This window comes from Narcine bancroftii, chromosome 1 (assembly GCF_036971445.1).
Source record: "Narcine bancroftii isolate sNarBan1 chromosome 1, sNarBan1.hap1, whole genome shotgun sequence".
Classification (NCBI taxonomy): domain Eukaryota; kingdom Metazoa; phylum Chordata; class Chondrichthyes; order Torpediniformes; family Narcinidae; genus Narcine; species Narcine bancroftii.
Window position 1 is genome coordinate 429,594,112 of NC_091469.1, and position 25,839 is coordinate 429,619,950.

The 25,839-nt window shown below is 37.7% G+C and overlaps 1 long non-coding RNA gene across 1 annotated transcript; it reads right to left on the bottom strand.

The window, feature by feature from the left end:
• Positions 1-1,261: 1,261 nt before the first annotated feature.
• On the bottom strand, positions 1,262-3,225 carry LOC138753483 (uncharacterized). The gene is made up of 2 exons (XR_011351194.1): positions 3,156-3,225; positions 1,262-1,728 (listed from the first exon to the last, which is right to left on the bottom strand). It is a non-coding gene; the product is annotated as an uncharacterized lncRNA (long non-coding RNA).
• Between the last annotated feature and the right edge of the window lie 22,614 nt (positions 3,226-25,839).

The window sequence follows — 25,839 nt, forward strand, 5'->3', positions numbered from 1 at the left end:
CTGACTCAGCCCACTCTGACAATAACCACTCCCTCAATGGCCACCCCCTCAATGACCTCACCCCCAATGACCATTCTGCTATACAGTCCCTCACTTTTTAAGTGATACTCAGCTTCTTCCTCCAGTCAGTGTTCTGCCATTTTGTGAATGTTAATCTGATTCCTTTCATGTGAATTATCAATAAATGGAACGTAAATACTCATTATTCCTGGTTTTAGTGAAGACTACATCCTCACAATCCATAATATAGCACATTGAACTAAATACACCTTTTTTTTATGTTTCTTTTATATACTACTGGCTAGCTGCCACTTTGGAATTGGTAACTTGCCATCACCCTCTTTCAACATGATAAGTGGTTGTATCATTGTATTGAAGATAGCGTTCCTTTATTCATTTGAGGAAAATTTTGTGTGTGTGTGTGTGTGTGTGTGTGTGTGTGTGTGTGTGTGTGTGTGTGTGTGTGTGTGTGTGTGTGTGTGTGTGTGTGTGTGTGTACGCCTGTGCCTATGTATGAGTCTCAATGGATGTCCCATGCTGTCAGTGGCATGCTGGCGATCAGCCATCTGCACCTGCTGAACGTACGGATTTTGAGATGACATTGATCGATTTAACTGTAGGAAGGTGTTAATGATATTCGGCTCTGGTGGCTGAGCCACTTCACACTCATTTGAATTTCCATTCATCATCTCAACATTTATCATTACGAACCGGGTGCCAGATCTAATTAAAGTCTGGACTAACAGAGTGACAGAGGAGTCCATCTCCTGCACATATGATGAAGCATGGGAAAGTTTCCAACAGGAAGCACACAAACATTGCTAAAACCCAATCAGCTTAAGTTTAACTGAATGAATGAAAATTATTAATTTTACTGCAAAGGCGGAGTAATAAATTCACATCCTACTTCCTTTTGTATTTTGCACATGTTGAAAATGGATTCTTTAAAGAAATAGTGATATGTTGATGTACTATCTTTTGCAATTGTTTGAATTACATTGCCATCCAATTCCTACAAGTTAGTTATTCTTATATAGTTACATCATAAATAATGAAAGATTGGTTGTAATTTATGTGTGAATGGAAAGCATTCATGCTATATTATTCATTTGTTTTAAGCATAAGAACATATCTGTACAATGAAGTATCAGTAAATGCTCAGATCTTCCTATTTATGGAACTGAAGAAAAGGTTACAGTAAAAAATTCGATAAAGAGTCACTAAAGATAATTATAAGAACACAAAAGGATCACCATTTGAATCAAGCTCATCTCAACAAAGTATATTTGCTGGGAGGATTAAACTTGTGCATGGGGGCTTCACACACTGATACCAAAACATTCAAATGCTTGCAATTTTAACTGAAGAATCTAATACTCTGAGACAGCCACTCACTCAGACACAGAGACTTCTCTTTTCATAAAGGCATGGTCTTGATCACACATGATCTTAATTGTTGCATAATTAAGATCCATATTGTCTTAATATGGAATCAGTAGAATAAGGTCAGGTAATGATTCTTGCAGTTGAGGAGGAGGTAGAGGTCTCCTATTAGTTCAATAAACAAACCTTGATCGATTATTTGCCACCTTTGGCCTTTATCCTTTCTTCCCCCACCTCTCTCAGGATCAATTCATTTCATTTGTTTCACACTAAATACTCCATGTGACTGGGAAATCTGCAGTATGCTTCAGGTTTTGCATCCACGATCTTATGGAATTGTTCTCTCTGTAATGATAATAATGGTTATACAATCGAGTTATTGAGTCCAGGAGTCATGCAGCATAGAAACATCCTTATACCCAGGTAACTGTCTTTTAAACTGTGGAATTATACCTGCCTCGACCTCTGTCCATTAGGTCCTCTTTAAATCTTTCCCCTTTCATATTCAGCCTTAATTAATAGACCCCACAACTATAGGAACATGGCTGTAACTCAATACCATATCAATAGCCCTCATGATTTTATAAATCACAATATCCATGAGAAACAGTCCCAGCCTATTTAATCTAATTCAAACCCTCCATTTCTGTCAATATCCATCACTTCCTCTAACTTAGTCCAGATAGGTGACCAGAAGGGTCTACAAAACTCCAATGGCATTCCCCCTGAAGTCTGCTAACATGATATACCAATTTTTGTACTCAATGCCCTGACCAATGAAAGCAAACACACTATTTGCCTTCTTTACCACCCTTCATAATGTGTCACCACTTTCAGGGAACTATCACTTATATCCCTAGATCCCTCTATTCTCGTCACTAACCAGGGATCTGCCATTCACTACATATGTCCTGCCCTGTTTATCTGAGACTTAATTTCATCAGTGAGACTAGATTATATCATTGAAGATTTGGCTTGAAGAGGGTACTGAGTCAGATCTTTGGTAACAACTGAATTAACATTAATAAGGATGCTGTTAATAACCCAGGATGATTTTAGCAATGTCATTTCTGTTGTTGTTGGACTCAGTTGATGTCACCTTTTCATAAATTAAGCTACCAATCCAAAAAATCATCTAAAAGAGCAAAAATAACACTAATGTTAGTCATAGATTTTTTTTGCAACCATAAGAATTACTTTTTGATGTTTTACATAATGTGTTTGTATCATTTCTGTCAACTTCAATCTGCTGGTTAAAATCTTCAAAGATTCTGCAGTGTTGATTTATTAAATAACCACATTATTCAATGCAGAATTCACATTAGAAACAATATTTTGTGCTGCTCCTTTTAGAAAGCAAGGAAACCTGAAATGTCAATTCAAGATCTTCTTTTGATCGGAAAAAAGAAAAATGTTTTGCCAAATACCAAACTGAAAGTGTTGGAAAATGAGAAGGCTCTATGGTATTAAATATCACACAGAATCAAGGCAACATACATCTAGTGATCCATGTCATTCATGTGAACAGAAATAGCAAAAGCAATGAAAAGAGATTATTCCCTGTCTTCCATTAACCATCTTCTAAAAACTGGTTGATCAGCAGCATTTATTTACAGAGATGGTTCACTTCATAAGTGTAACAACAATTTTTATGTTAAGTTCATATATCTAACTATAGGCCACATCTGATACATTTCCAAGATAATACAATGATAAAAAATTATAACAATAAAGAATAAATCTTAAAATGGAACTGGAAGAAAGATAATTACATATATTAACATTTGTTGAGATGTGGTTTGGCTCATTGAAGGTTTCATATGGCATTTTCAGACATCAGCAAGTACCATCTGAAATAAGATAAGCAAAGCTGAGCTAATTAATTTCCATGTGAAATGCTTAGTTGTGTCATAGAACCAGTTTGATTTCACAATGGATTTAAAATTTAACAGACATATTGCTTCAGAACATATATGGGCTGATAATTTTATAAAGCTGTAATCAGTGAAAATTCTCATTCCAGATTAAATTGATCTTCTCTGATGCTACAGGAATAGTCATGCAATTAGGCCATGACAAAGTTCCATTGATGGATTTTGAATTAAGAGCAGAAGATTTCTAAGGATCTGCAAAATTCTTAAGCATGAATAAGGTGTTCTGTTGAATGTTTATCAACCTAGAGTGGTAATTGTTCCTTTCTCCAAGAATGTTGACTAATTTGCAAGCTATTTTCAGCACTCTTTGTTCTTGCTACAGATTTCCAGCATCTGCAATTTTCATGCTTTTCAAACACTCTGACATACATATTCAGACTCTTCAGAGTTTGTTTGTAATAATATTGAGTCATGGATTAGTTTATTAGACTAACTTTTGACTAGTGAGGAATGCTGAAAATCAGATAATCCAAGGACGATACATTTGGACCCTTGCTGAGAGAGGTTCCACATAGAAATGAAGAACATTATCTCCCAAAATTATCCGTAAGAAACCAATATGCTGCAAAGGTTGACCTAATGCATGCAACCATGCAAACTGTTTGGAGTACTTGTGAGTTTTTCTGGTACAGTACAAAGCCAAAATTTTCCATTTGTTAAGATCTGAAAAGAGAGCGGTTGGATGGTGAATCAGAATATCCCGGCTAACATTGCATTAGAAAATTCATCTATCATGCAAACATAATGATAATTGGCAGCATGGTCAGCATGGAGGTGTCAAGGCTCATGTAGTGGTTAGTGCCAGCATTTGGGATCGGGGTTCAAATCCCACACTGTCTGTAAGAAGTTTGTACGTTCTACCCATGTCTATGTGCTTTGGTTTCCTCCCATCTTTCAAAAAAGTACTAGAGGGTTGTAGGTTAATTGGATGTAATTGGGCAGCATGGGCTTGTCGTCTGAAAGGGCCTGTTACCATGCTGTATGTCTAAAAATTTAAATTTAAATTTTAATGTTGCCGTCACTATTTTTATTTGTGTTTGTCTAAGCCACCTAATAATTTCTTGTGACTGTGACAAAATGTTAATTTCCTCTTTCAGCAAATGTTTTCTTTGCTTGTCTATATTTTTTAAAATCTCTTTTTTGCTGCCTTTCTGCTTGTGGTTCCAATATTGCATCTGTTTGGGCATGTCAATGCTGTTGCTTCAGGAGACAATCAGGCCACATGCTGGAGAGGGAAAGACTAGTGGCAGTGCCCAACACTAATTTTCAAGGGAGAAGTAAGTGGAATGGTGCAGAGTTTGGGGCAGATATGTACAGGAAAAAACAAGAACAATTGGAGAAATTAAAACTGGGTTCACATCAATCAGGAAATGTATAAACAGATTGTCAATTTTACTTCATTAAGCTGTGTCATAATATAGTAAAGAAAATTCTTCCTTTTTTTATTATTCTGTTTTTATTTTTGTTAACTATTTCCTGTGAAGCATGGGCCAGTTCTCAGCCAGAGGTGATCAGTAGATGAGGTTTATGATATGAACATTTATTAGATATACCCTAAGGAGTCACAGAAGTTCAGCAATGTAATATTGGAATCAAGCCATTGTTGTGCAACAGTGGAAGCACTGCTTGACACTGTTGGAGCTCTGGCCTGGTCTGGCATACTGTATTATTCACCAGCTATTGACTAATGAAGGCACATTCTCAATGTTAGGATTAAACCATTATGTTATAATGAGTTGGCAGCCAACTTTCACAATATTTTGTTCAATTCAATAGTATTCAGGCAGAATTATTTAATGTTTGATATCGAATTCATATTGAATTGAAATAAAGCAGCTTGGATCGTGCTGATTCTTAGCCGGCAGTTCCACAGAAAACTAGCTTGTGCACAGATGTTGGGACTATGGCAACCTTCTACCCCAGTGCCTGAGAAATTTCGATTCAATGCAAACCCTTCAATCTATGGCGAGAGCTTTCATCAGTGATTCTCATTGGAGTTTTTATTCTTCCTGATGCCGATGACAAACAGGCACTTGCAGAGCTGCATGATGTGGTCGTTGGAGAGCAGAAGCAATCATCAAGGATCTACGCTACCCAGGATAGGCTATGTCTTCACTGCTCCCATCAGGAAAGAGGTACAGGTGGCACAAGGCCCATTCAACCAGGTTCAGGAACAGTTGTTACCCCTCCACCCTCAGACTCTGAAACAACAATTTCAGAGACTCATTTAAAGACTCTTACTTTACCCATTATATATTACTGATTTTTTTTCTGTATTGCAGAATCAGTTTGTTTACACTTTTTTCTTTGTTTACATTTCTCTCTTTTGTATATGTATATGTTTTCTTGAGTACAGTTTTTTGCATGACCAATAAGTAGGAATTCTGCCTAGCTTGCAGGAAAAATAATCTCAGGGTTGTATGTGATGTAATGTATGTACTCTAAAATTAAAGCTGAATTTTGAACTTGAAACTTTGAATTTTGGATGGCTGAAGTGCATGGGTCTGCTTGTTTCTAAATTCTCCTCCACTTTGCATTTGGTCCCACAGCTTTATGCCAGACAAGGCCAGTGTATGTAGCAGAGTCATGTAACCCTGATTGGAAAGCTAAATGCATGTGAGTGGTTCACTTCTATTTAATTTTACTTAATCTTAATGTGCTTCTTTTATTTCTATCATTCAAATGTATTTTGAAGTAAATATATACTTTAAATATTTATCAATATACAATATGGCACATTCAAAGCCCTTTAACAGCATCATGGGATGTTCGTTGCAAGAAAGCCTGTGGGACATATGGAACCACAAAGCCATGCAACATGGAAGTGGCATGGGCAGTAAATGTGAGTGATGCAACAGATTGAGCATGATGTAGCCAATGGAGAAACTGAAAAGCAGAAACAACAGATCATTGGTTCTTAATGCAGTGTTGATACAAATACTGATGCAAAACCATCCCATGCTCGTATATTTGGTGTGGTTAGTTTATTAAGTGCTGTACTTAACTGTCACTATAGTCTTTTGTACATACTGTTACGATTATCAACTCCTAATTGGTGCTGAGAAGGAAAAAAAGGTATGAAGTTGTGTATTCAAGTTTTATATGTGGCCCTCTTTTAAACTGGCAAACTGTATATCAGTCGATTTTCCATTTACAATGACTGAGTTTGTGCATTTTCAAAATAATTACACATTCAGTTACACTTAATGATATGTAACTATAAAAAACAAATTATGGGAAAATGGACAATTGCATATCAACTCTCACTTTGTGTTGCTTTTGTTTAGTTCTGTAATGCTTTCTCCTGATTCACTACACTGCAGTACAGACTAAAGTTCAGTTGACAGATTCAAAGAGCTCTTTCCAAGTAACAATGTTATTTATAATTATCAACAGATAATAAAAAGCTTTATGTGATGATTACAAATATATGTTGTGTCTGCTGATGAATAAAGATGAAAATATATTAAAGTAATGCTTGATAACTTAAGAACTAATTTTCTATTTGTGTAATGCATCCAAGAATAACTAAAAAAATCATCCATCGGAAATAATCTGAAATCTGAGAGATACAAATGATTCTTTCTTCATATTTCAATTCTCCTTGAAAAATATTATCATGAAAACTTTATGTCAATAGCTCATTCTGACAGTTTAGCTATGATCACTGCACAAGAGACATCTATCCGAGGCCAAAAAAATTAATTTTTCATTCAAGTTGACGTAAATGTTTAGTCAAACAGAAAAAGATTATTGGATATAACAGCTACTTTCTTTTATGTTAAAATTTGTCAATTTTAATCTACAGAAACTTTGAACATGGTAAGAAAAGTAAGAATTATTTATATATGTCTTTCCTCCTTTCACTATAGTTCTGCCTTATTTACAGATCACTATCAATACAATGTTGAAAAATCATGAAATTTAGGAGAGAAAGATGGAGCAGTGTAAGCATATAGTATCTTCCTGTTATTGCAGTTAACCTAAATGTTCCATCTATGGCAGTTTATCAATTCACAAGTTTAGTAGTTACATCCTATGTGAACCAAAATTGTAATTTTAAAACTATTGCCACATTTAGGATAGGATAGATGTGGAATAAAGTTGAAGAAGCATATGCGCATGGAAAGAAAATATCACCAAATGGCTAAAATCTATTTCAAAATCTCAATTTATTAGGGTTTCTGCTTTATATTTAGATAAATTGCTAAATATGCATTTACTCCACACAAAAAGATTAGGAATATCTTGCAATTATTTGGGTGCTAGTCAAATTAGATAGATTTAGGCATGTCACTTGATTTCTGAACTATTATTTGTTTGCATGTTATCCAATCTGCATAACTTACAAAGATTTAGTATGCTCTACACTTCTCTGAGGAAGTCTGTTTAAATGCAGACAAGTTTATACAAGAGTACATTTTACAAACTTTCACTCCTTCATACACTTGTGGCGAATTTGAATATACAGGACAGCACATCCATGAGCACTTCTTCTAATCAATTAATGGCAGTGTGAAGGATATTTTTGTAAAAATGGAAAATAAAACCCAAGTAATACCATGAGCTCACTATTCATGTTACATGGCCAAAGCTAATTGTACTTTGTTCTTATACCTTTTTATGCCACTTGCACCCCTCAATTATGACGCTGCCTTGTAATACTCAACTTCTTATCCATTATTCATTCTAACTGTCGGATCCACTGAGGTTTGTAAAGGAGATGCACTGAACTTTATCTTTGGAATAGAAGCTATCGATAGAGAGATGCCTTTGTTGTCCACATGCAGTTGTACATAGATCTGTGTGATTTGTCTTGTGTATCTCTGCTGTGTGCAGTCAGTCCAATGTGATGCAAGTCTGACAGATGGAAACAATAAGCTAGAAAAAGAAAAGATGACAAAAAGCACTTAGTGACTGTGTGACTCTCTCAAACTGCCCCTTCAGACTAGATCAAGAACAGCCAGGAAAATACAGAGTACTTACAAAGATTTTTGTTTTCATCCATATTTACTCAGGAAATTGGCACAGATCTATAGAAATGAGGCAAAAAAACCCCCAATGAGGACATGGACCCAATACAGATTAAAGTGGAGGAGGTGTTTGCAGTCACAAGGCAAATAAGGTTGGATAAATACCCAGGGCTAAGGCAGAAAGCAGAAGCTGACAAAAATGATAAATCAGTAAAGGATCTAGTCATTCTTCTATTTGAGACAGCACTCCTCTCTTCTGGCTTTTCATTGGAGGATCCGCAAACTCATGCAAATCGCATTTACTACCCGACAAGGTATTCCTTCGGACCTTGAGGGAGGCGAGAGTAAAAATTGCAAGAACCCTGGCACATGTATTTAACATATCCTTAGCTATGGCTGAGTTTCTATAGGGTTGGAGGTTAGTTCATGTTGTTCCATTGTTTAAAAAAGACTAAAAAATCCAGGAAATTTTAGGCCTGTTAGCCTGATTCAGTAGCAGGCAAGCTATTGGAAGGTGTTATAACAGATCAGATATATAAGTATTTGGATAGTCAGGGACCTATTAGAGAGAGTCCTTAGTCCCTAGGCTCTCTGCATGGTAGGTTGTGTTTAATAAATCCTATGGAGATTTTTGTGGAGACTATCAGGAAAGTTGATGAAGGAAATACTTGGATGTTGTCTATATGGACTTTAGTAAGGCCTTTGACAAGGTTCCACTTGGGAGGTTAGTCACAAAGGTTCAGTCACTCAGTGCTCATGGTGAGTTAGCAAACTGGATGAGACATTGGCTTTACGGGTAAAGCCAGAGAATGGTAGTGGATGATTGCCTCTTTGACCGGAGGCCTATGACTAGTGGTGTGCCTCAATGATCATTGCTGGGTCTACTGTTGTTTGTCATCTATGTCAATGATCTGGATAATAATGTGGTAAATTGGATCAGAAAGTTTAAAGATGACAAAAAAATTAGAGGTGTAGTGGACAATGAGGAATGCCTTCAAAGCTTGCAGAGGGATCCATACATGCTGAAAAAAAATGGGCTGCAAAATGGCAGATGGAATTTAATGCAGACAAGTGTAAGGTGTTGCACTTTGAAGGACAAACCAAAGTAGGACATACACAGCATACAGTAGGGCACTGAGGAGTGTGAAAGAATAGAGGAATCTTGGAATACAGATGCACAATTCCATGAAAATGGTGTCATATGTAGATAGGGTCGTAAAGAGAGCCTTTGGCACATTGGCCTTCATAAATCAAAATATTGAGTATAGGAATTTGGATATTATGGTGAAGTTGTATAAGATATTGGTGAGGCCAAAAATGGATTATTGTGTGCAATTTTGATCACCTAACAACAATAAGGATATCAATAACTTTGCTAGAGTGCAGAGGAGATGTACAAGAATGTTGCCAGGACATGAAGAAGGAAAAGTTGAACAGGTTAGGACTTTATTACTTCAAGCGCAGAAGAATAAGGGGAGATTTTATAGAGCTATTCAATATTATGAGGGGTATATATTGATTATGAGCAAGCAGATTTTTTTTCCACTCGGTTAGATGAGATATAAACTAAAGGACATGGGTTAAAAGTGAAAGGTAAAAAAACTTGAAAGGAAATTTAGGGAGAATCTCTTCACAGAGAGAGTGGTAGAAGTGTGGAATGAGCTGCCAGCCTAATTAGTAAAAGCAGGCTCAATTTTGTCTAAGGAATATTTGGACAGATACATGGATGGGAAGGGTACAGAGGGATATGATCTGGGTGCAAGTCAGTGAAATCGCAGAAAAAGATAGTTGGGCATGGACTAGAAGAGTCGAGGGCCTATTTCTGTGATATGGTGTTCCATGGTTCTATGGTTCTTGTACATTTCTCTTAAATAAGGCCATTGGACACTCCAGCTGCAGGCTCAGTGCAGATAGATATTGGAAAGACTTATCTTGAACAAAGGACTAAAAAAAATGACAGACCAGTGTGGAAAAGACCATCACATGACTATTAAATTTTGTGTGTGGGGTGGGGGGGGAGACGTGCACAAATATGCACATGCATGTATGTATGTTTCAAGGTACTTTTTAAAATCAAACAATAAAAGTTAATTGGACCAATTCTGACCCATTTAAATCATTAAAATGCTTTAGTTGCTTGGAAGTATAAAAGTAATCACAACTACTTTTTAATGACATATTTTATTGGATTGAGCTGCTTGTGGCTGCTTGGCTTTTAGGTATTATGACCTATTCTTGACAACAAATCTCTGCAAGTGTGAACTACAATAGTGCAGGGAGTTCTGCAACATTAGTGAAAAATAGAACAAAAAGCCGAATGGTGCACTACTGTCACTACTTATGTCAATATCTGTTCTCAGGCTTTGCGCATTTTCCTTTGTGCATACAGAACATATAGGAATACCACCAAGGCCAGGATTGTTTCAGGTGTGTTATTGGCAAAGGAGAAATTGGTGCTTTGTTGTGGGGTGATGTAGTATTGAAATATGATCTGGGAGTTTGAGGAGTAAGATAAATTGAAAAGTTTAGGGATTTCAAGCCCTGTTCTAGTCAGGTCAGAATAAAAGATGATTGGAGAGGCGACATAAACTTAGGAAGCAAGCAATGGCAGCCATTCATTTTGTGTCCAGCCTGGATTAATGTTATCAAAGCCAGCTTTATCAGTGAGTGCTCAACAACAAGAGTTATTGCATGAAGAATGTTTGAATCTGATATATGTCTGAAACGGAAAACATGCAAACGCCAGATGAACATCTAGAGTGGTTTGTTGCTCAAAATGCCCACCATTTGTTCATTCCAAAAAAATAATAATTGTTTTTAAAAAAAGGTGGGGCACACATTTAATTTCCTTTTTCTTGTTAACCAGTGACAGTTAAGGATTAAGAAATCAGCTTGACAAGATGTATCAATCAGACAAAGTGAATTCAGTGAAATGTCAGACGGTGAAATAGAAATTGGGGAAGTAAACAAATATTGGATGAAGACAGAGGGAAAGGCAGAAAGAAGCAGTGAGACAAAACAAAGTGAAGTTTAATTTTCAAAATTTTCTTTGAATATTTATTTAGTTGACTCCGATTCTGTCCATTGAAACAATTATATCCAATTAACTTATCAATCCCATAGTTTTTGGAGGGTGGGAGGGAACTGGAGCATGCGGAGAAAACCCACACAGGTCACAGAAGAACATACAAACTCCTCAGTCACATCACTGGATTCGAACCTGGGCTGCTGTTTCTGTAATAGCATTTCACTGTTAATGTTTAGATTAGATCCTCTTAAAATTTCTGAAAATTCATAACCTGAAGGAATGAAGCTCCACACTTTAATTGCTTGCATTCTGGGCAAAGGAGGTCCATTGGTAAATGTTAACATTTAGTGAAATAATGAAATGGGCGGTCAGACTTAATTTTAAGATATAACATTTGGTGGCATATTTAATGGGAATTTAGTAGGTCAATGTTGCAAATTCATAAAGCTTGTGGGGAGCTTTAATGTGAGGTGTCATCTTGTGAAGGAAACAGCAAAGTAGAACATGTCAGCCAGTAACTTCTTGTGATTCAAGAGATCTCTCTTCCTCATTACAAGTCGCTGACCAATTTGCATTTTAATAGCACTGTGTTTCATTCAAACACCATGTAAGTTTCAGCACATCTTGTTTAAGAATGATGTTTTGGAATGGTTCAACAATTTGAGTTGGTGGTGTGTTCCTGTTAGTTGCAGTAATAATCAATCTAAAAATCTCAACAATTATATCTCATTGTAATGTTTCTTCTATTACAATAAAGAAACTTGTTTTTTTTTTAAGAAAACAAGATTTATTAACTGAGCAAACAGCACAAAGGACAGAACATACACATGCAATACCTTATGTGGAGACATCCATCTTTAATCTACCCAAGATGCATTCCCAAAATGCTACACACTCCGTCTCTGACTCCTCCTGGTGATAGCACTCTATCACTACACATATGTCATTGGAATAGACTTTAATGGCTCATGGAATCATTGAAACTTATGACACAGGAGAAAGTAAAACACAAAATTCTGTAGACACTTCAGTTGTACATCCAAAGGACTTAGCTACTCTATCTGCTGCACCATTTGTGGCATTCTCTACATTGGAGAGACCAGTTGCAGTCCGTTCGCTCAGCATCTCCGCTCCATTCACAACCATAGCAACCTCCCAGATTCCAACCATTTCAATTCTGGGTTAAACTCCCATGCTCAAATGTCTGTCCATGGACTTACGAACTGTCCCACCCTGACCACCTGCAGATTGGAGGAACTACACTTTATTTTCCGTCTGGGCACCCTCCAGCCACATGACATTAATATTGACTTTACTACTTTCCATTAAACCTGCTTGCCATTTCCTCCCCTCCCCCTTTCCTGTCCTTCCAGTTCTTTCACCCACATAGCCCCACTGTCTCCCTGCCCCTCATTGCTGTTGTCCCTCCAACTATCATCTCCTGCTTTGCCACCACCCTTTCCCCCCCCCACCCTTTTGTTCAGACACTTGCCAGCATTTTCTCATACTTTGATGAAGGGCTCGAGCCCAAAACGTTGGTTCTGTATCTTTACCGTTGCTACAGAAAGGACCCTGTTTGACCTGCTGAGCTTCTCCCGCATCTTGTGACTTTACTGATAATAGGAGGAGGTCATTCAATCCATCTTGTCTCTGCTGATACTTGTCCATTCTAATCCCACCTTCCAGAAGGGTTCAGTGCTATCAGATTTCATATTTATTGTCAGAGCACATACATGACAAGACAAACAACCCTAAGATCCTTTTGTCCTGCGGGCAAGGCAAAATTACCACTTAAATGGTAGAGCAAAAAAACTGTACACAACGTACACATGTAAACAAAGAAAGAAATGTTAACAGATAAAGAAATGTAAATAAACTGACAGTGTGAATAAAAAAATCAATAACGTGCAAAAGGAAGAGTCCTTAAATGACTCCCTGATTGAGTATGTTGTTGTGGAATCTGATGGTGGAGGGGTAGCACCTGTTCCTGATCTTGGTGGTGGGAGTCCTGTGGCACCTATACCTCTTTCCTGCCGATAGCAGCAAGAACAGAGTGTATGCTGGGTGGAGTGAATCCTTGATGATTGCTGCTGCTCTGACAGCAGCATTCCCTGCAGATGTTGTTGGTAGTGGAGAGGATTTGCCTTTGATGTCCTGGACTGTGTCCACTACCTTTTAAAGGGCTTTATGCTCTGGGGCATTGGTGTCCCCAAACCAGCCTGTGATGCAGTCAGTCAGCACATTTTCCACCATACTTCTGTAGAAATATACCAGGATTTCCGATATCATACCAAACCTCTGTAAACTCCTGAGGAAGTAGAGGCATTGATGTGCTTTCTTTACAATGACATTTGTGTGTTGAGTCCTGGAAAAGTCCTCTGAGATAGTGACTCCCAAGAATTTAAACTTGCTTACCATCTACATTTCTGATTCCCCAATGATCACTGGATTATATACCTCTGGCTTTCCCTTCCTGAAGTCAACAATCAGCTCCTTGGTTTTGGTGACTTTGAATGTTTTTATTTGTGTACCATTCAGGCAAGTTTTCAATCTCCCTCCTGTATGCTGACTCATTGGCATTTTTTATACAACCCACTTTCGTAAGGAGTTCATCATCAAATTTGTAGATGTGTGTGATAGTACAGACCTATCACCAATGTATATAGTTAGAGTATCTAGAGTGTAATGACTGTGCTTACAGCGATTGGCTGAGAGCTTAGCCACGCCTACTGTCTGGGCCTTAAAGGGTTGTGTTCCTAGCCAGGTTGGATCATTGCGGACTGGTCGGCCACCTGTGAAGAGCTCCTGTCTTTTGCTAATAAAAGCCTTGGTTTGGATCAACAAGTCTTTGGTTCTTTCGACGAGCTCTACAATGTGTTATTGTTGTACTGAACCACACAGTCATAGATGTAAGTGAGTAAAGCAGGAGGCTAAGAATGCTCTGGTACTGATGGGAATTGTGGAGGAGATGTTCTTACCAGTTCTCAGTGATTGTGGTCTTGGAGTTTGCTGATCAATTTTGAGAGGATGATGGTGTTAAATGCCAAACTGTATTGATAAAGATCATCCTGATCACTGCACCTTTGCTGTCCAGGTTGTCCAGAGCTTTGTGAGACGGCATCCACCTGTTGCTACAATAGGCAAATTGTAATGGATCAATGCCACTGCTCAGACAGGAACTGATATGCTTCAACACTAGCCTTCAAAACACATCATCACTGTTTATACAAATGCTACTCTTCGTCAGTCATCAAAGCAAGTTACTATGCTCTTCTTGGATACTGGTATCATTGATGCTTGTTTGAAACAGGTGGGTACCATGCCCTGCCAGAGTTAACTGTTGAAGATATCCATGAATGCATTGGTCATTTGGTCAGCACAAATTTTAAATACTCAGCTGAGTACTCCATCCAGACTGGAATCATCCAAGGGCATGACAATAACTGGCCTCAATGACTACCACCATATGGCACTGGCCTCCATCATTATAAAATGCTTTGAGCATCTGGTGGTGGAATGCATCAAAGCACACCTCTCACATATGCTGGACCCATTTCAATTCACCTATAGAAGAAACCATTCCATTAATGATGCCAAAGCTTTGTCCCTTCACTCTGACCTGACCCAGCTGGAGAACAAAGTCTCATATGCTAGTTCATTGACTTCAACTCAACATTTTATATGATCATCACCTAGATGCTGATAGTGAGACTGTCCCTGCTGGAACTCAATTCCCCTCTTTGTAATTGGATTCTCACTTCCTAACTGAAAGACCACAGTGTATCTGGGTTGGTAACAGAAAATTGATAACCGTCACGCTGAGCATTGGCACACCTCAGGGCTATGTGCGTCTGCTCCTGCTCCCGCTACTGACTTAGACTGCATCGTCAGATCAAACTCAATAAATTTTCAGATGATTAAACAGTAATTGGCCCCATCAGTGGCAATGAGTTGCACTATACAGAAGAGGAAAAACGCGTGTTAAGGTGCAAGAATAACAACCTGAGTCTTAACTTGGACAAGTCCAAGGAGATGATCGTGGACTCCAGGAGGACCAGGAATGACTACCCTCCACTATGAATTAATAACTCTGAAGTGGAGAGAGTAGAGCACTATGATTCTTGGAGTTCACTTGGAGTAACCTATTGTGGACAGACAACAATTTGTCACTTGTCAGGAATGCACAACAGCAACTGCATTTCCAGAGAAGACTGAAGTGAGAAAGGCTACCAGCCAACATCATGTCAACCATCTATAGGAGCTCTATCAAGAGAATCCTGGCCGGCTGCATCACAGTGTGGTTTGGTTGCTGCAGAGAAATGGATCAGAGGTCAATCCATAAAAGTGTCTGAGAGGATCACTGGAGTCCCCCTAGCCTCATTGATATGATGTACCAGGATTGTTGTCTGAAGAGGGTGCGCAAAATCATTGAGGACCCCTTTCACGCTACACATAATATCTTTCAACTGCTCCCATGGGGAAAGAGATTCAGGAGTATTGGAGCCAGCATCAACAGGCTGAGAAACAGTTTCTTCCCACAGGCAGGGAGAATGCTGAATGATGAAAAGAACTGCTCACAATAAACATCTGAGACTTTCATATTTCCAAAGCAGTATTTATTTATTTGTATATATGAAAACATGTCCTGCATATGTATTGTTTGTCTGTATGTGTGTTATATCTGGTTGTGTGTTTGCATGTTTTGCATCCAGGATTGGACAATGCTCTTTCATTGGGTTGCACTTGTGCAATCAGATGATAATAAACTTGATGACTTCTTTGAAAGTCTGTCTCTTTCCCATTGATGTCATCAGTCACCTCAGAGCTCCATGCAACTGGAGTGCAAGTAAGCAACCCTTGATTCTGACGAATAGCCCTAGATCTAGAAGGTCACTTCTGCCCACCAACTTTCATCTTTATTTCAGTTGAAAGCCAGAAACCAGGAATGTTAAGCTTCTACTTCTGTCTAACTTTAAGATGTTTCACAGTCATAAGGAAAATATCATACATGCAGCTATCTTTCAATGGCTTCAGCACAACTACCTTAGTCAGTTCTTGCACTTCAATATCCTACATCTAACCCCAACACAAAATATGGGCAGATTTTCCTTTTCATCAAATATTCAGCTTTTTCATTGTTCTCCCTTCTGAAATCTGAATGTTTTATCTTCTTTCTCCAGTTCTGCTTTTCTCCTTTCATGTTCAGCTTCCCAATCCCTTGACAATCTGGTTAAACCTTTCCCACCTGCACGAGCAGGCCTGGCTAAAAGGATTTTGGTTGACATACAAGCCCTCTGACATGCAGGTCCCAACTTCCTTACAACTGGTCCCAATTCGCCAAGAATCTAAAGCCTGTCCTCCAGCCACACATTCACCCTCATTATGTTAATACTTCTCTACCCACTGGCCTGTGGCACCTTGAGTAATCCTGAGATTATTAGCTTTGAGGTCTTACTTAGGAATTTCTCTCCTGACTAGTTAAAATTTGACTGCAGAATTTCATCCCTTTCCCAAACTATGTTATCTGCACACTTTTCCCTGCAACCAGAAAGAAATGTACTTCTGAAATCACGTCTGTGACTACAGAAATGTTTGTTTGCACACACTCCTGTAAATTTTCCCATAATAATTAATCCCTTGACCTTTCTCTACCATCGCTGAGCTGTTAAGAAACTGTGATATCATGATCTTTGCCCTTGCTCTACTTCAATACTAGTTAGAGAGCAAGACACCCAAAGGTTTCTCCTGTACAATCTGATTGGTCTGTTTTATGTCTGGGAATCATCCAAACCCATTTGAGATGCATGCATTGAAGCAGTAAATTGACCACTTGCTTAAAAGTGCAGGCCATTGAACACACAGCATCACAAAATATGTCTGTCCATTAGACTGGCTGTGAAACCTGAAGGTCAAGTTCATCCAGATGATGCCACTTCCTGCACCTTTGGATGTTTGGAGTGACTAGTTTCTGGATATCTCTGAAGGGCAGAGAGGTGCTGCAGCTGTGACAATCGAAGGAGGAGGAAAAAAGACACCAGGTCACAGCATCCACTGTCTTTGAACTTTGGAACCCAGAGCAGCAATGGCAATAATCTGAGCTTCTATTTAATAGCAATGGCACCTGTGACATCTGTAATTGTGTGTGCATTGTGGCCACTCCTTCAAGTCTTTGAAACTTTTGCTGCAGGAAACAATGGGCTCCGTGGTCCACACCAAGTTGTGTGGAAGGCCAGAGCTGGAGGACTCCTGTTCCCAGTGCCTCATTTAGACCCCAAGGATGTCAAAAATGCCAGCTCATTGACCTTCATCCATCTACTGTCCAGTTACAGTCCTCATCTGTGTCTTCCACAGTTGAAGTCTTGAGTCAGCAGAAGTGAAAGGAACCCAGCACGGATCATAATTATGAAAGAGAAGTCAATAACCAACGATATGTTTGCAATATGGACTGTGCCTGTAAGAAATTCACACAACTATCCTGATGAGAAATTTCCTTTCAATAAATGAAAATTTTTAAAAATGCAGATTCTGATAATCTGAAATAAAAACATGAAATGCTGAAGCAATCAGCAAGTGAGGTAGCATCTGTGCAAAGAAATGTTTCATCTTCAATGAAAAGTCTTCAGCCTTAAAGGTCAGTTCTGATTCTCCCTTCCAGAGGGGCTGCCTGATTGATGTGTCAAAATCGAAATGGGTCATTTACCCCTATATTTGCAGAAAATGATATCCTTGTAAATTGGACATTCACATGTGAGAATAATGCATATAATTTCCTCAGTAACTTTGCACCTCTGACATCAGATATCCTTTTTTTTTGAAGCTGTGACATCACATGCCTGATGCTTTTTGTTACCAAAATCCTCTTCTGTGCAATTAGTTCTCCCTGTCAGATCAGAGGTCACTTTACATAGACTGAAACGAGAAAGATCATTTCTTATAGAGATCATTCTCAACTCTGTCTGAGGCTTCTGGTAATTCTGAGGCTTATTGGTTTATGAATTTCCATGCACTTGCACCTGAAATTCATTCAAATAATGGTATTTTTCTATCCCCATATATTTTGCAATCTGAAGCAACTGACAGTTATAAAACAAATGTTGAACTTTTCAGGCAGGATATTTCCTTTCCAATGCTCAGTCTAAATCATGTTGCAAGTTCAGCCTTGAAACCAGGAGTATTTAGACTTAATTCAATTACTTTAAAATTAAATAAGTGGATTAACCTAAACTTTAAACTACCCTGAAACAGTACTTTGCACTCGTTGGAACCAGTCTGGTATAAAAGTGCACATAATGCTTAATGTCAGAAAATTGAGTTTAAATTTCATCTGTCATTGAAGATTTGTTCTGAATTGCCATTAATTGACTTTTGACTGAGTCATTTACAAGTAATGATTGGCCTGACTACAATTGGTTGCAAAATAGGTGAATTCATTTTTGTTGGTGGAAAGAGGACTGTGAATGATGGTTACACTGCTCAATTATTTTTTTTAGTGAAGGGAAGAAAGATTTATGATTAACATGTTTCAAATTTGATCTTTCTCTCAAAGCATTTCCCTCCTGAACCATTAAAGTTCATTTCAAACTGAGCATTAAAATCCATTTGATAAACTACAAGCACCTGCCTTCTCTGTCAGAAGAAATGACAGAAAAGTACATCCCTGTATCCACAGTAGAGGATGAGAAAAAAAGTTAACAGCTTATATAATTTCATGTCAAAAAGAGTGGGACAGGCAGAAATGCACATACTATTTTTTTTAATGAAAGTTACTGAGATGTAGACTTGAAATGTCATAAAATATTGGAGGAGAAATAGGCCATTTAGCCCATCAAGTCTGCCTTGCCACTTAATCATGAGTTGATCTATTTTCCTGCTCAGTCCCACTGCCCAGTCTTCTCCCCATAACCTTTGATGCCCTGGCTAAGCAAGAACCTATCAATCTCTGCCTTCATACACACAATGACTTGGCCTCTACAACTGCCTGTTACAACAAATTCCACAGATTTACCCCCTTCTGGTGAAAGAAATTCTTCTGCATCTCTGTTCCAAATAGACCCCCTTCAATCCTGATGTTGTGCCCTCTTGTCCTAGACTGTCTCACTATGGGAAACAACTTTTCTACATCTACTCTGTCCATACCTTTCAACATTTGAAATGTTTCAATGAGATATCCCCTCATTCTCCTAAATTCCAATGAGTACAGGCCAAGAGCTGTCAAATGGTCTTCATATGATAACTCTTTCATTCCTGGAATCATCCACTGAACCCTCTCCAATGTCAGCAGACCCTTTCTTAAACGAGGAGTCCAAAACAGCTCAAAATACTCCAAGTGAGGATTTACCCTGTGTCTCATAAAGTCTCGTGATGGATAAGGCTATAGACTATACCTGGATAGTAGGATTAGGGTGCATAGATTTCTTTATTCATTGGTTTTCAAACTTTTTCTTTCCACTCACATACCACCTTAAGTAATCCCTATGTCATAGATGCTCTGTGATGAGTGGAAGGAAAAAACGTTGAGAACCACTGCAGTAGAACCAATTGTTATTGAAATGTTTTGCTTGAGAAAAATTGTCACTGGCCCATTTCCTTTATCAACCGTGCACATAACGAGGAAATTAGGTACAATTGAAACAATGGTTTTCAAACTTTTTCTTTCCACGTACATATCACCTTAAACAATCCCTTACTAATCACAGAGAACCTATAGGGATTATGTAAAGTGGTGTGTGCAAAGAAAGAAAAAGTTTGAAAACCACAGGTTTTCATATTCCATTATTGGAATTATAAATATCAATAATTATAATAGCCATGATTGTTGGTTATTTGAAATGCCCAGCTAAGTAAATTCTCCACCTGAAGCATTTGGTGAGTATAATGTGCTGAAGGCAAGCTCAGAACTGCTAATAACAATGGAAGCCAGTGCTAGGACAACTATAAATTACACTGCTGTTACATACACAACAGCTACTGTGGTTGTGCAGTCATTAAACCTAACACGGGGGGAACAAAAGTCAGTCTTAGGAAAACAACTTTAAACAACTTGTTTTCCCTTGCTGCTTTTGTGATAAGGGAATTGGTTCCTGAATGCTGTTAAGTCTGCACCATATGTTCCAGGAAACTGAGGACCCTTGAAGAGGAGAGGTTTCTGAATTATTGATCAATGATTAGCAAATGCAATAGAAATTTTATACTTGATGTTATGTGGGGATTCATAATTTATGAGTGGACAAAATAGGAGTAGAAGAGGTAGTGGTAGGTGATTTCAGTCCAGTATTGATTACTTCAAGCATCAGGAGGTAAGTGTAGTGTGACAGACAGAACAAAAAAGCTGACAATCTGCTGTCTGTCTGTCACAACTCAACAGCTGGGTAAGAAATTCGTAACAATATGGAGGTGTATATTTCAGGAATCAGCTTTTTATTGCTATGCTATTAAACTAGCAACTTGTTACAAAGAATGTTTAAAAAAACACTTAAATGTCAGTGATAGTATTAATCCATCTAAATATTATAGCTTATTTCAGTTGCAATGTGTACAGTTTCAATAAAGACACAAAACATATATTGCTTTCTTGTGAATGAAAGAGAGAAAGAATAGTTTATATATCAATATATATTTTGTAAGTCTATGATTAAATATACTTTGGGGCCTAATTGAAAATGATATATAGTTGCTGGTTAGTCGTCAATTTCCAAAAGATGTTCTGATTATGAAGACTTTAGTAACAGATTTTGCATAACATATAAAAATATATTGCACTACAATCAGTGATCTATTTCACAGAAAATGCTAGAAGTCTATTTTTTTACATTACTCACAATGTAAAAGCACTGACAACATTTATTATGATGAGTCTAGTGATTTTATAACTAAGTTGAAGTTCATTTCTGAACTATTAGATCCAGCTGTCAAAAGAACACAACTGCTTTCCCTCATTAGCTTCTAATTAGGGCCAATAAAAATCCATTGTAAAAGAAGACTTAGAAAGCTGGGTCTTAGAGGACATTTTTTAAGCTTTCTTGTTCAAATCCTGCAGTCAAAGGTTTGGAGCACCTCCATAATTTAAAAATCTATCAACAAAGATTTTGATCACTTGGGTGTGTCAGTACTAGTAAAATTCTACCTGGTAAAAAACTAAAATCCACCCATTGATGAGTGATGGAGGAAATGCAGGTAGTAGCACTATTCTGAGAAACTAGAATATGAAGGTTAATAGTTATTCCATTCACTATAGAACATTTTACATTGTTTTTAAAGAACTCCCTTCAGTAAGATATAAGATTTTCCACTCAAAGTGCAAGATTAATCCTTGCAATAGGAAAGATATTCTGCTTAAGGAGAAGAATAATGGCCAGTTGGATGCCAGTAGTACAAGCTGTAATTAAGAATAATATTTTGGATTCATTGAAGAGACAGTTATACATGTAATAAGTTGCCCATCTCCATGTGACAGTGAGCTCCAAGGGTTATCATTGCTAGACCTGTGACAGGTGTGAAAAGAACTGCAATAGCTCACAGTAAGCTGGGAAACAGTTGCTCTTTCCATCCAATATAATGAAATCCTAATTGAGCCATTATCAGCTACTTGATAAAACACTTCAAAGTTATAAAGCAACATGCTCAGTTGAAGAAAATGTGTTGCCAACTTAATCATAACAAATAATTTCAAAGGGTCTTTTACTACTATAGATTATACTATACATGTTCCACACAATCCCACATGAAAAAAAAAACAAGCAATGAATGATATATCATCAGCTATAAATTGATTCATCTTTCTTCAGCTCAAGAAATGGAAGTTCTATGGCATTAAAATTAGGCTGGAATTGCTGGTGTACAAATTCTCCATCCATTTGTCTGAAGCTCTATTTTAGTTGAAACTTTAATCCATTTAAAATGAATGGATTAATTCTTCTACTGAAATAATAAAGACTAATTTTAGATTAGTATGTTAAGAATTCATACTTAAAAATACTACATTATAATTTTGCTGCCCATATGATTAGCAGAACAAATCTCACAAGTTTAAAGGTAGTCCGATCTTTCAAAATATATTCACTTGTGAGGTATGTAGTGGCATAGTAAATAGTCCTAGGAATAAGTAAACATATCTGGAATATTTTCCCTGCAAAGACAAAGGTTACAAAATTGAAACAAGAATTAAATCATTACATGTTTGTATTTTGTATGGGGAGGGGATAGATGGAGAAAAAAACCCCAGGATACATTGAGAGTGAGAGGAAATGGATGAATGAAAATTCTAATTTTCTTTTTCATTTTTAAAGATAAAATCTTTTGTTGTTCTGGTCTCTTTGGGTAAAAATACACCAACATTGTTGTATTTATAAAAGAAAATTGTGAAAATAACATCTTGGAAATAAACTGAAAATCTTTTGAAAGCATCTAATATAGGTAAAGCAGGAGGTGGCATTATTTGATATGTATATTGTGTGAATAAATTGTTATCAAATTCAAGAGTCTCTGGTGGCAAACTTTCCAAGATAATATTGTTAACAATGATGATTGTCTGAATAGTGCAGTGCAATGTAGAACCCTGGGGTAATTTTAACTAAAAGGCAACACTTGAGAATTCCTTTAATAATCTCTATCAGTCCTTCAGCCAACTGCAGTCACCTTGTAATAAGCATTCACTCCAAAATAATCTTTCCTTTCAAAAATTGTATAAATAGAATTACAACACAATTGCTTCCCTTTATCTGATGAATGTGGAGCAGGAATATTGTGTTAGTGAGCCTTTTTGGAAGATATATTGGACTTTAATAAAATTTGATCAATGCATTTAAGTCAAATTGAATTATATGTAAGTGGATAGGGTTGACATATGTTTCAATATCTCAAAGTGATACATTATTCTCCTGTGAGCATAAAATTTAATGAAATATAAATACCCATTAATCCTCATGTTTCAAACAATCAGTCACCATTGCTCTAACCTGCTGTTAGCAGAGCTGCCCATAAAGTCATCTGTTTTTATCTATTGTGTGCTTAAAAGTGGAAAGACATCACGAAGCAAAGGAATTATATGGGCACAGGGGGATGGGGAGAATGGATAGATGAGCTGTGTTCAGTTATAAGGGCCCTGCTCTAGGAGAGGAAGAAAAATCTAAGTAAGTGCCGGGGCACTGTGCGTAGTGGAGGTTTGTTTGACCTGCACATAACATTGACAGTGAATGGAGAGTGAAGGTCAATCTGAAAACTGATGCTGACACGGGAGTGAAAGAAAAAGGGCGGAAATAACAAATGAGGTGAAGGTGAAACTAAACAAATGAAAAATGACAGGAGTCATTGCAGCAAGATCTTAACTGTTTAGTGACTGGATGTTCCCTCTGTGGTTGGAATGTAAGAAGCAGACAGAAGCATCAGCAGATGAAACATTAATAAGCTTCATTTTCTTGGCACCACATCAAACTGCATTGTTTATGTTGATTATGTCTGTTCAGTATGCAAATCTCTTCCCTATTCATGGCTGTTGAGCACTACACATTTAACTGTCACAAATTCATAATTTTTGGGCTACACTGTTGATGTTAAGTTATAAATGTTTATTTGTGAATGAATTATAATGGTCTTTCTAAACAGGTGTAAAAGTGTGGGTCAATCACCAGCAGTGATATAATATTCCACTTCTCCACACAGGGATTTTCTGTCAGCCACATCATCATTTCTCACCCAGCACTGCTCTTCATCCTACTCTGTCTTCTACCATCGCAAAGTCTGACCTCTGCTCCTCCTTCTCCACCAATTGATCTCTCCCCTAAACTCTTTCCTTATCCCACATCTTGATTTTGCCAACTCTCACCTACCCTCTGATCTACCGCTCTTGCCGCAGCACCTGATATCTAACTCCGATAAGCAGCATGTTGTCCTGCAAAGCATTCTTTCAGCTTAGGCATATTGGGATGCTTTTACCCCTCAGTAATTTGCATTTAATTAATGAATTAATGCATATTTAAGAAGCTCGTATGAGTAACAACAAATATAATTTTCATAATGTCTCAACTGATTCAATTTTGGAAGAAAATTGACATCCCTTACCCAGTCTAAGCTACTAGTGCTTTCACACAAACAATAAAGGAGTTGACATTAAAAATGCATTCTGGGTACACCGAAAGCTCTACAGCCAAGAATCTTAAGTATAAAAGCAAAAGAGTTGAAAATATCAAGCTAGCCATCAGTTTCAAGTATGCCAAAGGCATAGCCAACACAAGCAAAAGCATAAAATTGTCATTAATATCATCTGGAGACATGCCCGAATAGAAAAAAGCTAACTCACCAACTGGGCAAACAACAGCCTACCCAATCACATTCACAAAATCATGTCCTTCAGCCAATATCTTCGGCTCCTTTATCATAGTCTGCAGAGATGTCATGTTCTAGTAAAATGCAGTGTTCAGGTGGATAAATCTCTTAGTCTGAATTAGTGTTGTGAGTGAGCAAACCAGCCTAAAGGAGAGGTGCAATTGAAAACAAGACAGACTTTGACCAGATCTAGCACCTGATGTATTCTGATAATATTGGTTGATGGGAATTAAAAAAATAACTATTCCACCAGCTGTCCTCCTACAGGGAAGATGATGATAATTGGAAGCTGATACACTCCTCTGGGGAATCTCAGTAAGAATATATCAAGGCAGTGTCCTGAGCTCAACCATCTTCATGAAAACCTCTCTCTCATCAGCACAATGGGAAGCGTGATTGTTGGTCATATGTCGTATTTCATTCTGGGTCCAGCTTTTTATTTATTAAAGCAACTCATGAATACTTGTACCAAAACAAGAATTGGAAATGGGTTGACATGTGACAAGTAAAGCTTGCGCCACCCAAAGTCTAGATGATGTGTCATGTCAAGACACAAATCTTCCTTCACAATTGAATTCACAAATATATCAACTACAAATGCACTGCAGTAATTCAGAGTCAGAGATAGATAGATAGAGAGAGAGAGAGAGATAGTTGGTGGAACATGAGGTCTTTTTCCACACTATATGTTAACCATCAACCACCCATATATAAAACTTACATTAGTCGCATTTTTAAATTCTCCCCATACCTCATCCATTCCCCCAAAATTCTGGCCTTCACATGTACACTAGGATCAATGTTCAGTGTACCATTAGTACCAAGCTATGAGTTTTTGGGTTGTGGAAGAAAACTTTAAAACCTTGAGGGAACTCGTATGGTCAGAGGGAAAATGTGCAAGCAACCTCCATGCAGACATCACCCATAGTCAGGGTCGCATCTGGGTCCTAGCACTACGATACAGCAGATCTGCTAGATGTGTGCCACTATGCAGCCCTGACCAAGAATTCTTCAATGGGATGTCCCAAACCTGCAACCACTCTTGCACAGAAAGGTAAGAGCCAAGAGCCATCTGGGAATGCCCCATCTATAAGTTCCAAGTTAACATCATTCAGACCTGGACAGATATTTCTGTCAAAGCTAGAAGCAACAGAAGCTGGTAACCTGAAACACAGACAGTAAATTCCAAAAACACTCAGCA